We start from the raw sequence: 12,366 nt of genomic DNA on the forward strand, positions 1-12,366 counted from the left end.
CACAACTGAGACGTGTGCTTTACTAACAATGTCTATTACTTGAATTGTTCTTGTTTTTTGGATGAGCCAAGGTCCGTTTAAAACGTTACAAGTGCGGATATAACCCATACATAGTCACACGCAGTCCTATAAATCTATTATGTACTGCTTTAATATAGAAGTTAAAAAATAACTGTAGTTTTCTAATCCTTACCAACCTTTATATAGTCCATTATCAATTTAATAAAGAAGAGAGAAAAGGTTGATGAAGAGAATACTGTTACATGGTTGCAGGACTGGGCTGATTGAGACATCACAATTTTGAATGGACTTTGCAGTTGAATGGAATTCCAAGAGCTACAGAGGTATGGTATTTTTAAAGCAGGTGACATGGAGAATACAGCACCATAAAAATTGGAAGTGGCACAGCTGATGTCTTGAATAGTGTTTCTCTGATGTTGTGTTCAGTAACTTTAGTTTTGTAAAGTATAAATATTGTCTATTTTGCAACAACTATCAATCTAAGCAGCCTTAACATTGACTATAAATTAAAATATTGCTGTATGGTACAAAGGTATGTACGAATTCATTTGGAATTAAGTTTATTAAATATCTAACTTTAATCACATGCTTTATACTACTTGTGTTTAATCTATAAAGAAATGTCACCTCTGATGTAACATATCAAAGTCAATATTTATATCAATTACAGAAATGCTCCAAACCAAGCCTCTTCTCTTAAATGACTGCCAATTTCTGCTAATGTACTTGGTTTTGGAGCAAGTGCTTGAAACATGTATAGATTTTTACCCCGCTCTTTCATTTTAATGCTAATCTACTCTATACCTTAAGAGTGACAAAATCAATTTCTCAAGGTGAACAATTAAAAGGAGTTTAGTGGGCAAGTCTCTGGCTAAGCAAACAGAAAACCAAAAAAGCCTCTGTATGTTAAACTGGGGGAATCACATAAACACCTTGCCAAAGAAAATACCATAATGACCTGGTTTTAGTGATGTAAGGAAGATGCTACTGCAATAGGGATATGTACCGAAATGCATGTTAAATCAGGTATATAACACGCAAATGTAACAAATCACATGATGCGGTTAACTGCTGAGAAACGGCATAATCTTCTATAGTGTATTATCTTAATGGTCAATCCATTTTTCTTGCATTGTACAGGAATTGTATTAGAAAGTGTCTCAGACTATGTTTTTTAACTTCAACATTCTTGGTAAAATGCCATTCAGTGACTATACACTTAGAGTATCAAGCCTTTTCAAAGTGCTTGTGACTTCATTTAGCACTCTATTGATAGGTCCCATTTAGTATTCAATTGTAAACCCTCCAAAGCATTATGGTTGTGACTTATTCACATCCATTTAGCTAATGATTCCTCACTGGACTGAAATTAAATGATTCTTATGAGTAAAGCATCCATTTTTCATTGTTAAGCATGCACCCCCCAAGCAGGCATCTTAACCACTGTACACAAAAAAGGGCCCATGTGCACAAGTAGTTACCGAGCTTTTAATGTAATATTGACCTCAACCTTGCCAACAAGGGTGAAATCTGTGTGTTACAAAATGTTACACCAGCCAGAGTTTTATTGACCTACATGACACAGCATGAAATATCATCTCTTTCAATGTAAAAATAGAAGTACACTCTACTTGCTCAACATATGAAAAAAAAATGCCTGGTTTTGTTTTAGAAACATAGTATGTCTTGTAACTTGGCTATTTATAGCAGCTTGATTAGAAAGTCTACTGGGTTTCACCTGACAAATTGGGGTTAAAAGTAGAATGTGCTTAATCACGCTATTTAATTATAACAAGCATGGTGAGTGTTTAAGTTAAAAGTCGAGCCTAATAAAATTAGATTTGCCATTATTCTATATATGTGTGTAGAATCTAGACAGAAAATACCACCACTGCATGGAAATCTCCCAGGAGTCTTCTTTCTATTCCTTAAGGATCTTATATTCAAGTATTGCTCATCCTTGTTAGACAGCTTTTTGGGTCTCCCAGTCCTGGGTTTGTCAATTACAGATGATGTTTCTCTGTACTTGTGCATCGGATACCACACCTTGAAAATCAAGTGATGCAGGCTATTTCACTCAATGTTTTTCCTTCTTTATGCAAGTCAAGGTTGTTATAATAGTAGAAAACACTAGTGGAGGCTTCGAGTAAACTGTTGATGCTCATAATGCATCAGAGTAGAAAAACGCAACAGGTCTAAGACTTTTGCACAGCAGTGTATTTTGGCTCGATTGATATTTAGTTTAACATAATTGTTATAAATGTTTGTTTTTAATATTCCCTTTTTTTGTGCCACTACACCTCTGATTCTATAACATGCATTTTGCTTTGCTACACTTTGACAAAGGATTTCTCAAAATAGTTCATAGTTAATTGCTATTAACTAACATCAGTCACTGCATTAAAAAAAACTGTGCATAAAATAGTAACTGTACTAAAATAGTAAATCAATTTAAAACACACAGTGTAATTACCATTTATATCAATCACAAAACTCACATTGGCCATGAAGAATATTATGGGTAGACAATACAAAAGGTTTGCACTTCAGCCAGTTTGCAAAAAAAGCAATTTACAGAGTTATCTATTTCTCTCAAACTAGTTCCCAGCATGTCAGATGTTTCTCTTTTCTTAATCTAGACAATTGCTAGTATCTCATTAGTCAACCAACCTAGTACACATGCTGTACTTGTACCTTTATGCTTGACAATTTACCAAAGACATTCATTTCCTAATTTTTTATATATTCATTTTAAATCTGCATTGCACATAACACAGTAGTGTAGCTATCTGTGTTAACTCAACTGCAGTTAATTTAAAAGGGTATTGCAAGTAAAGCATTCAACCACTGTCTTGCCAGTTTTACTTAACTCTTAAATATCTTGGTATGAACAGATTAGTGCCACTCTTTAAATATATTCCAATAATCAGTTATCAATCTGTCTCAAGAGCAGTGCTACCCAAACAAAACAAACATTTTCTAGAATTGACAAATGACTGGGGGTGGGATGTTTATTGCTCCAACTCCTCTCAGTGCGCTGGGTTTCTGGAAGATTTGTACTAGAGGTTAACTAAATTCCAGATTCTTTACCTTGTTCTAAAATTGAGCTTTTGTGTAGAGCAATCTCCCACACTTGGTCTGTAATGGTATTCCTAGACATCTGTTCATTTTGTTGAATATTCAAGAAATAAAAATCTGAATATCAGAGGTTTGAGGCTTAGATGTGTGGGAGGTCATCCTCATACTCAACATTCCATGCCCACACAGCTTTGCTGAATGGTTGCACTGTCGTCTAAGGATAATAGGGCAACCTGGCTGGGTACACATGTTCTGCCATGAGTCTCTGATAAGCATGTGCTGCCATAGGAAAAACAAAAGTTGTCTTCTTTGTTCATATTTATATCAAAAGGCATATTTAAAATTATTGCATCCTTTTGGACTGGACTCCCTTAAAACTTGCATTTTTGTTATAAATAAATAAATAAATAAAAATAAATAATTAAATAAATAAATAAAAATATAAAAAGGAAAAGCTAAATGTTTAACTGCAGTTATGCCTTTTAAATCCTGTTCTATTAATTGTGTTTTCCATTAACCATCACTAGAAATCACCAAACGGGAACGCTAAACAACCAGCGGTTAAAAGCATCATGTTAAATTGCTAGATTATACAAGTCCTGTTCATATTGCAACAGTGGTAAAATGGTAATACTAAAAGTTAACATGCGAGAAAAAAATAGGTTTAAAATACAATCCAGACCTTTTAAAACAAAAATAAATAAATAATAAAAGAAATACAAAAACTCCACCTGCTTAAAGTGATGCTGGGTTGTCATAAGAAATAAGAAACCCTCAAATCAGTCCAAGCATTGCTGTGGAAACCGGCTTGGTGCTTTTGATAAATTGACAGGGTTTAGAACCCGGAGTTTTTGCATCTTTGCAGGTTGTAACTACAGCTAATCAAAAAGACTGATGGTTTGTGAATTTTCAGGATCGTTAGTCCTGGGTCATCAATCATCATTTGTGAAAACTTCTATGCAAACATATTAATCAGATGCCAGTTTAGTAAACAGTAAAAACATCACTTCTCGGGTATTAATCTGCAAGTGTGAAATATCAAACCCTACTCTTTTTTTCCCCCCTGATACTATAATACTGGAAATTGGAAATGCAGTTTTTCATCATATGGAGGCTTTATATTGTTCAGATACTTTTAAAAGTACAATGTGCTGGACAATGAGCTTAGCATCCATTAAAAGGATGCAAACTATCCAGTATCTGACAAATGTATTCTGTTAGACCAGAAAATTATTTTAACAATGACAGATTATACACTGCACAGATGGTAATAAAAACAAACCAAAAAAAAAACTAGAAATGTGGCATCATCAGAGAAGCAAAAAAGGGACAAAATACCAGTGACTCACTACAATGAGTGCACAGAGGTTAATTAACAGATCCTCTTACATGATGAGATGCATTTCACCCACATGAAATAAGGACATGGATTGATGTAACCATCATCAGGGCTAGATGCTTTGGAGATTACATGGATGGGTTTGAAAGACAAGAGAATGAAACCGGAAGCAAAGAGGAAAGGATTGCTGAGAGAACAATAGAAAGGGAAGGACACATATGGTGAAGAGAAAGAAGGAAAGAGCCAACAAGTGGAAGAGGCACTTGAAGACAGAGAAGAGAGGGATGAGGAATGGGGAGCAAAGGAAAGGACTACATAAGGAAAGGGGATGGCAAAAATATACAGATGAAAGAAGAGAGAAGAAAAAATGGAGGACAGGGGTAAAAAGGAGAGATGTTGAGATGTAAGATATATAAATGAATTGGAAAAAGTCAGACTTTCATAAAAAAAAAAAAAAATACCAGCCACTAAATTATATACCTTCAAATACACAAAACCGTCCTCAGTCTCCAGCAGCAACTCACAGTAACCCTCAAAAAGTGCACCAATAAGAAAGAGTGCTGGTGAAAAAAAAGTTAACCTTTATGAAGAAAAACTTTTACAGAGAGCTCTTATTACAGCTCAAACAGTTTGTGAGAATGACATACCCTTTCAAAGATGGTGGGAGGTTTAAAAAAGGAAAAGGAACTGTGTAGGATAAGGGGAACCTGTGAAGAATGTCAAACACAATCCTTCACTGCTAATTCAACTGAAATTGGCAGAATGATGAAGGAGCACAAGTACATGCTGGAACCCAGCAACTAACCTCATCTTTTCTTACTGGATTTGATTCCAGCAATGGAAAAACCTTCAAAAATGACAAACAAAGCTATAGTGTCAAGGGTCTTTCACTTTCCATTTAATCAGCCTTAATAAATGAGCCCAATAAGATAACAGTACCAAACACCACCCCCACCAGTCCCCTGCTACCAGTACTGCCACCCACATGTGGGTTTTGTCAATACATCTTTCCTATAGTTTAGAAAATGTAGGAGTTCCTTAAGATATTTCCACTTTCACTTGTCAAACTGAATTCAAAATTAGCAGTACTGGGAATACATTTCTGTTGTGTAACCAATTCCAGGTGTCAAGTTATAACTTATAGGATCAAACAATTTGGCCCCTACAGAATGTTCAGATTGCTCTTAAAACTTACTGTAAATTTAAATTCCCCCACATAAGACCGATCAGTCAATGGGATGTAGAACGCAACATGTATACTGCAAGAAAGACGGGGACAGAATGCACTCAAAACTGCAGACTGCTCCAGTAATACTGTTGAAATGGCAAGTCAAATTAACAGCAGACCAGTAAACTAATCCAACACACCAAGATGTATACCCATGCCTTATTTATGTGTCTGTGTACAACACCCAAACAATGTACTTAGTTATCTTAGGGTAGTCTTTTTATAATGTTACTTCGTGCTGAAATACAGTAGATGTGTTATACAATTTGTCAGTCTCATAGGACCAACCATAAAAACAGTCAAACAAATCCTTCAGGAAAAAATAGGCATCTGTATATCATGCACTTTATAATTCTGAATAAAAACTTTGAAGACATTAAGAATGAAAGCAACTTCAGGATTCCACAGTGCAGTCGAATACAATTTCTTAAGTGGGATTTTTAAATACTGGTATACAGTAAAAAGACAGAAAAAAAAGATCATTTTGAATCATAAAACCATCTAGAAAAATCCCACAGAAACACATGCTGTGGCACTTGTTCAAGTGATAGAAACAGAGCGAGTAAACTAAACACAGACCTACTGTGCTTCGTATGTTGACTTTTAACCTCATTTACCTTACCTTTCTCTGCAAATTTGTCTTCTTCAGTGCAATATCAAAAATATCCTTCGTCTTTTTTTAAAGAAGTTACAGCACTTGTCAGAAAAGTAGCTTAGACCATTAGACAAATACCTTTTAGTATCAATTAATGTAAACCCTGTATGTAGATAACTTACAGCACTGTAGATCGCACTGCAATTAATAAACTAAAGGAAATTGAGAAGTATCCATGTTTTAATTCCCACAATACCTCCTAGCTTACGGATAATACAATGAAAAAACATATATTATATAATATATATATATAAAATACAGTTCCTTGTCCAAGTAATATAGATCTAAAACCACAAATTGATACTCTAATTATTTCCATAAAGACTCAAACAGGCTGCTGTGGCTACGAAAGGTAAGGTTGCGTTGGGTCACAAATGAAACCATTGGCTCCAATCCTTTGTAAAACGATAGTAGGTTTATTAGACACCGATCCCCTCTAGGGAATACTGGTAAACAATGCAAGGAGCTTCTGAATAATAAAAGGGTTAGAAACTAAGGATCTTCTGCGCATGATCAACTAAAAGTACTTTCCTAATAAGCTAAATCCTGAACGACACGGCAATTCAACTACTAATGTTCATAGTGTATGAACAAATCATAATTAATAAAGGAATTGATTAATTCAATATTCATCTTCCCAACTCCCTCCAAATCCTATGCACTGTCTGGGAGAAATGGTATTGGCTTAAATGTGTTCCCTGTACAACCTACTGCACATTTCCAGTACTGAGTAATGGGATCAAATTCTTCACGACTTTAAAAAACAAACAAACAAACAAAAACAAAAAAACACAACATTGGAAATGGCCTCATGTTGGCAGCACTCAATTGCTTTAAACTGTGGTCTAAATCCAACCTAAGTTGGTACTGACCAAAAGTAATTTCCATTTAATGACAGCTGATGATAGACTGACCTGTTATCTGGTAGGTTTAGCTCTGTACATAAAATCAGAAAGAAAATCGAATAAGCACAATCCAGAACATCTCAGGGCAGCCCAGAATAAAAGTCCTACAGTAATATTTAAGAAACAGTGTTATAAAACTAAAACACTCATACTGAGCGTGTGCCATATAACTGCAAATACAGGTCTGAGAGGAATAAAAAGTTATGTTGCGATAGATAGATGGATGAATATAGTTTATACTGCACATCAGAAAAAATTGTGATACCTCAGAGCATACAGAAAAGTTTTAAAAAGGTACATTAAATCTCAAACTGACATAATATAAAATAATAATACAACAGTTCACCTATGGATGTTTCTGCTGAACTTCAAGTGGCAGGTTCTCAGATATTGTTCTCAAGCCCAGTGGAAAGCATGGAAGCAGTATTAAATAGAACAGTACTATGCTAGACAAGTTTAGTAAGTAGAAATGTGTACAGAATTTAAACCTCAATCATAAATATATTAAAAAAAAAGTCTGTAGTGCAGATGGTTCAATGTGTACGAGTTAGTCAATCCTTCCTAATTCCCAAATGTACCCACAGAACTTAATTTCAACATGGCATGCATTCTCACCCTAATATGAAATTGTATGTAAGTAAATTCACAATAAAACAAGGAAATGTACCTACCTATAGCAGTGACCCTCCTAATTCAACAAAAGGTATGTGTGCTCCACCAACTATATATTCATGTATTAAAGAAAAGAAAGTCAAAAGAGTTCTTAGCAACTACTCAGACTTGAGGTAAGAAATATTCCTGAAACTGCCACTGCATTGTCACCTGATCTGAAAAGGAAGGGAACACCTTTCCTGCAACCTAGAGCTGCCGAAGCTGGTTAGAATGAAATCCAAGAGCTGTGGGGCTTAGTTTTGTGGTTGAAAGATTCTTGAGCTGCTTCTCACTTAACTAAAATGAGTTCCAGAGCCCCCCCCCCTCTTTATACATTAACCAAAGAAAAGGAGCTGAAAATCTTGCTGTAGTGTAGCGATATGAAGACACCTGTGTGTACCGAAAAATGATAGAGACATGCTTGAGGCTATCTGCTAGAGGGACAACTGCTGAGTGTGCAGTATCTTGACTGCCTCAAGCAGGGAAAAAAAATGAAGATAAAAGATTGGAAATTGTCAACTGGCTGCCTCAAGGAGATTTGTGAAGGGAACATCAGATTTATTAAACCCCAAAAATGCTGTTCCTGGGAGTTATTCTTGAACATTTTGGAATGCTGGCAAAAGCTGCCTCTGTACAAAAGGAGGAAAATTAATAAAAAAAAAAAAAAAAAAAAGCTTGATACAGGATAGAGCAGCTATTCCACAAAAAACAATGTCATTCCTTAATCAGCTAAATAAACAGACTGTAGCGCTCCAGCTGTGCTCATGGAGTATTCTGTTTATATAAAATATGCTTAAAGCTAAATTAAAACTTAATTATAGGAATAACTTTCCTAGAACCATATGTTTACTGAATTACCAACATGTATGCTGACTGCAAGAGCTGCATATCAACCACCATGAACACGGTCATCCATCGGAAGAAATATGTAGCTTTAAGCTTGCCAAGCTACATCAATAGGCCTACCGTTTGGTCTCAACCTCAATTTGTTTAATAAACCATTACTAGGATTACAATGTACCACTGTTCTCAGTTATGTTACGTATCCTTTTCCTGTTCATAGGGTCAACAGCTGTACACAAGCTCACTGTGGGTACTGGTGGTGTATGTTCCCATGGAAACACAGAAAGGAATGTTTTTGAAACTGTCATGGAATGTGTTATTAATCATTTCAAACTAGTTAAAGTTGCTTTCATCCTACGTTGACAAAGAAACTCAGAAGGTAAGTAAAGTTAATTGCTATTTTGAGGTTATATCCAATCTTGCTAAGGCACATGCTTTTTTATAAAATCAGGTCAATATTTGTACAGCTTTCTTTTTAAAAAGTTAAAACCAGTCCTTTATTTTTTTAAACAATTTTAGTGAAGAGCCCTAACAATTCCCAAGCTTCTGATAACCACAAAGGGTTTAACCAGTCAATGCTTTTTTAAAAAACATGTTATTACATAGAAGACTTCAAAAAAGTTACCCAATGATTACATTTTTTTTCCTTCTAAAAAACATGCATTTATTTTCTCCTTAAAATTATGAGAGCTGAAGACTGCAATTCATAGTAAATAGTTCTTAGTTTGACAATTCAGTAAAATAAATAAAAGCATAATTATGTGCCTTTATGAACGTAAACTTTTGATGGGTAATGTGCGACGACTTCTTCCCACAAATGAACAATCAACCCCATTACCAAGAAAAGTGAAACCCCAGCCATTTAGAACCTCACATCACCTCAAATCTAACAGAGAACTAGCTCAATATTCTGATTCTAGTGCTTAAATAATTCATATTAAAACAGAACCTCTGTAGTCCCCAATCCGCTAAATAAATATTAAAAGTCAAAACTCCACCTTTAGCCAGAAGCAGCTTTAATTGCAATGTGATTATGTGGTGTTTAATCTGGGGAACAAAACTTTACTCTTCTTGGACACAATCTTCTAGTTGCGCTTTTGGGCTAGCCTGTCCTCGGTCAAGTAAAAGTGGAGGCAGCTTTTAAAACAGGTGTCGGCAACTAATTAAAACTCTTACTAGGTACAAAGTACATATTAATTGAATCATTATAGAATGTCTATCCAGGACTGGAGTTGGGTAAAGTTTTTTGTGCGACCGGAATGTAGTTTTGGAGTTAGATTATGGGTTAGTTCTAAGGACCCTTGGCAGGCTTGGATTTGTAGTTTAAAAATCTTGCTACACAGTATTTTGTTGAACCATTTATTCTGAAGTAAAAATAGAACAAACAAACAAAAACAAATTCTGGTTTATGGAATTGAAACTATGTCCCACCCTTCAATTTTACTACATATAAGGATACTTTTAAGTATTTCTAGGTCACATCACAATGCAAAAAAAATGTAATAAATAAAAGCACACGCCAGATGACTATCTCGATCATTTGTGGATAAATTATGTATATATTGAACCACTGCCTGATGGAAATGAGGTATTTGTTAGTGGAACTAAATTATTACACAAGGTAAATGTATCAAATGTAGGATAACTAACTTGACATGTAGCACCAGGAGTGCTTGTTATTCCATCACTCGCTGTTAAACATGCAAGGACTACAAAAAGAGTATCTCGTGAGAATTTGACAGGTGAAGCTAAAAGGTATAATCTAACAAGCACATATTCGACAAGACACCTTGTGCAAGTACGGTATGAGCAACAACTGTCTTTGCATTTTCCAGGTTAACAAGGAATAATGTTCCACTTTACATTCAACAGGTGTATTACTAACTTATTGGCAGGTCACCATTTGATTTCACCTATTGGGAAAAATCAGACCTTACAGAGCATTGCCATTCTGTGAATCAGCAAAAGTACCACAATTTGACAATTCTACAGAATTAGGAGCTGAACTAATAGGCTTAAAAGTGGCTTTGCAAAATAAAGAGTTTGGCAGGAGAAAGTCTCAAACGAAACACACATGCCAGAACGTAACTTGAAATGGCATGTTGGAAGAAGAATGCCCATTTTAGCAAACACTAGACAGCTGCTTGCAACATGTTACAAAGCATACAAATTGACAGTACACCTGGTATGAATCTAGCTGCTCATATAGGCAAGATCTTGTATCGTAGGCAAACTAAAGCAGTTCAAAGGTAGGGTAGTGGAATTACTTCAGGGGCAATTCACCAGTTGATCAACCTACCATAATATTTGCAATTGTGAATGCAACAGCAAAATGTAGTGCGCAGGAGGTAGCAAATCTATTTTTATACAGTAAAAGGCACAGTGTGCCCTGTAATACTTCAAAGCGATTGAAGCAAACAAAATAATTCCACACATTTCCCATACTATGTGCATGCATTCATTATACAGGTCTCAAATGTTTAGCGACATGGTACTACACTAGGTTAAAGATACCTCTATTTGCAGCCCTTGCTTTCAGATAGTTTTCCACTGTCATGGTCATTTCACCTGGAGTGAATCTGTCCCCCCTTCTTCTGGGGCTTCTTTCCCGTTAATAACCAAACTGCACATTCAAGACCTTCATAGCGATTGCAAGTGCAGGTCAGGCAAGGACAGTATGTTGTTGGCTGAAGCTGCTTAAATTGACATGCACAAAGTTCTAAAAAGATAAGAAAAGTCCTGCCGCTGACCAACAGAAAAAAAAAAAGACAGACCAATATTCATTTAATTTAACCCCCAGAAAGACTGAGCTGTGCCACGCCATCTAAAACAAAGAGTCTTTCTGGGAGGATACAAAAGGGAAATCTGATACCAGTAGCTGCTTTCATTAATATGTTCAGCTGTAAGCCTTAAAACAGTACTGTATTCACTAAAGCATGGCTCCCCTCCCATCTGGATTTCAGCCACTTTAATACATATCATTAGTGGTTTATCTTTATTTCTATGCATTTACAACAGGGACTGCCACATATACAAACACATTTTAAGGCCAGACTAGCATCCACAGCTTTATTCAAAACACCTATGAATTTATATTCCTGATGATGACATAATTAAATAAAAATGGATTGGATATTAATGGGTAGTAGTATCATGCAACCTGTTTACACGGGTGGATATCAAGTTTTATAATACACAAGACTAATGGCATGGTAACCAGATAACTGTGCAAACTAACCAAATGTTGTTTGTGAATTATTGGATCGTGAACACAGAAAGTTAATTTATTGTATGCTTTGTGAAGCACATGCATCTTGTTTACCATATCATGCAAGTGAACACTCTGCTAAATCCCAGAGCACACTGAGATTTGCCTTGAAATATTCAGTACGCTCATTGCGTTTTCTGTCTGGTGTAATGATACATAAAACGGTGAGTTTTTTTTTTTAAATAAAATTATATTATAAATCAGTCCTTAGAAATTCTGGCCTGGCATGTGATTGGTTAAAACCTCACAGATATATCCAACTATTGCCCTTGTGATGCTGCTTACAGTCTATATATATATATATATTATATATATATATATATATTGTTTTTTACAAACTCCCTCAAATTTGGTTTTCACGTTTAACATCCTTTCTCT

General features: G+C 35.4%; 1 protein-coding gene across 3 annotated transcripts in view; it reads right to left on the reverse strand.

The window, feature by feature from the left end:
- LOC117432287 (protein inscuteable homolog) overlaps positions 1 to 12,366 on the reverse strand; it is a 57,934-nt gene that overhangs the window by 39,727 nt on the left and 5,841 nt on the right. Inside the window, exon 1 of one of the 3 annotated variants that reach the window (XM_034053972.3) lies at positions 11,235 to 11,253. The exons of the other annotated variants lie outside the window; for them this stretch is intronic. The gene's annotated coding sequence lies outside the window, so the exon portion shown is untranslated. Of the gene's footprint in view, positions 1 to 11,234; positions 11,254 to 12,366 lie in introns of those variants that run through there. 3 annotated transcript variants of the gene reach the window in all.

The sequence above is a fragment of the Acipenser ruthenus genome, chromosome 27 (genome assembly GCF_902713425.1).
Source record: "Acipenser ruthenus chromosome 27, fAciRut3.2 maternal haplotype, whole genome shotgun sequence".
NCBI lineage: Eukaryota > Metazoa > Chordata > Actinopteri > Acipenseriformes > Acipenseridae > Acipenser > Acipenser ruthenus.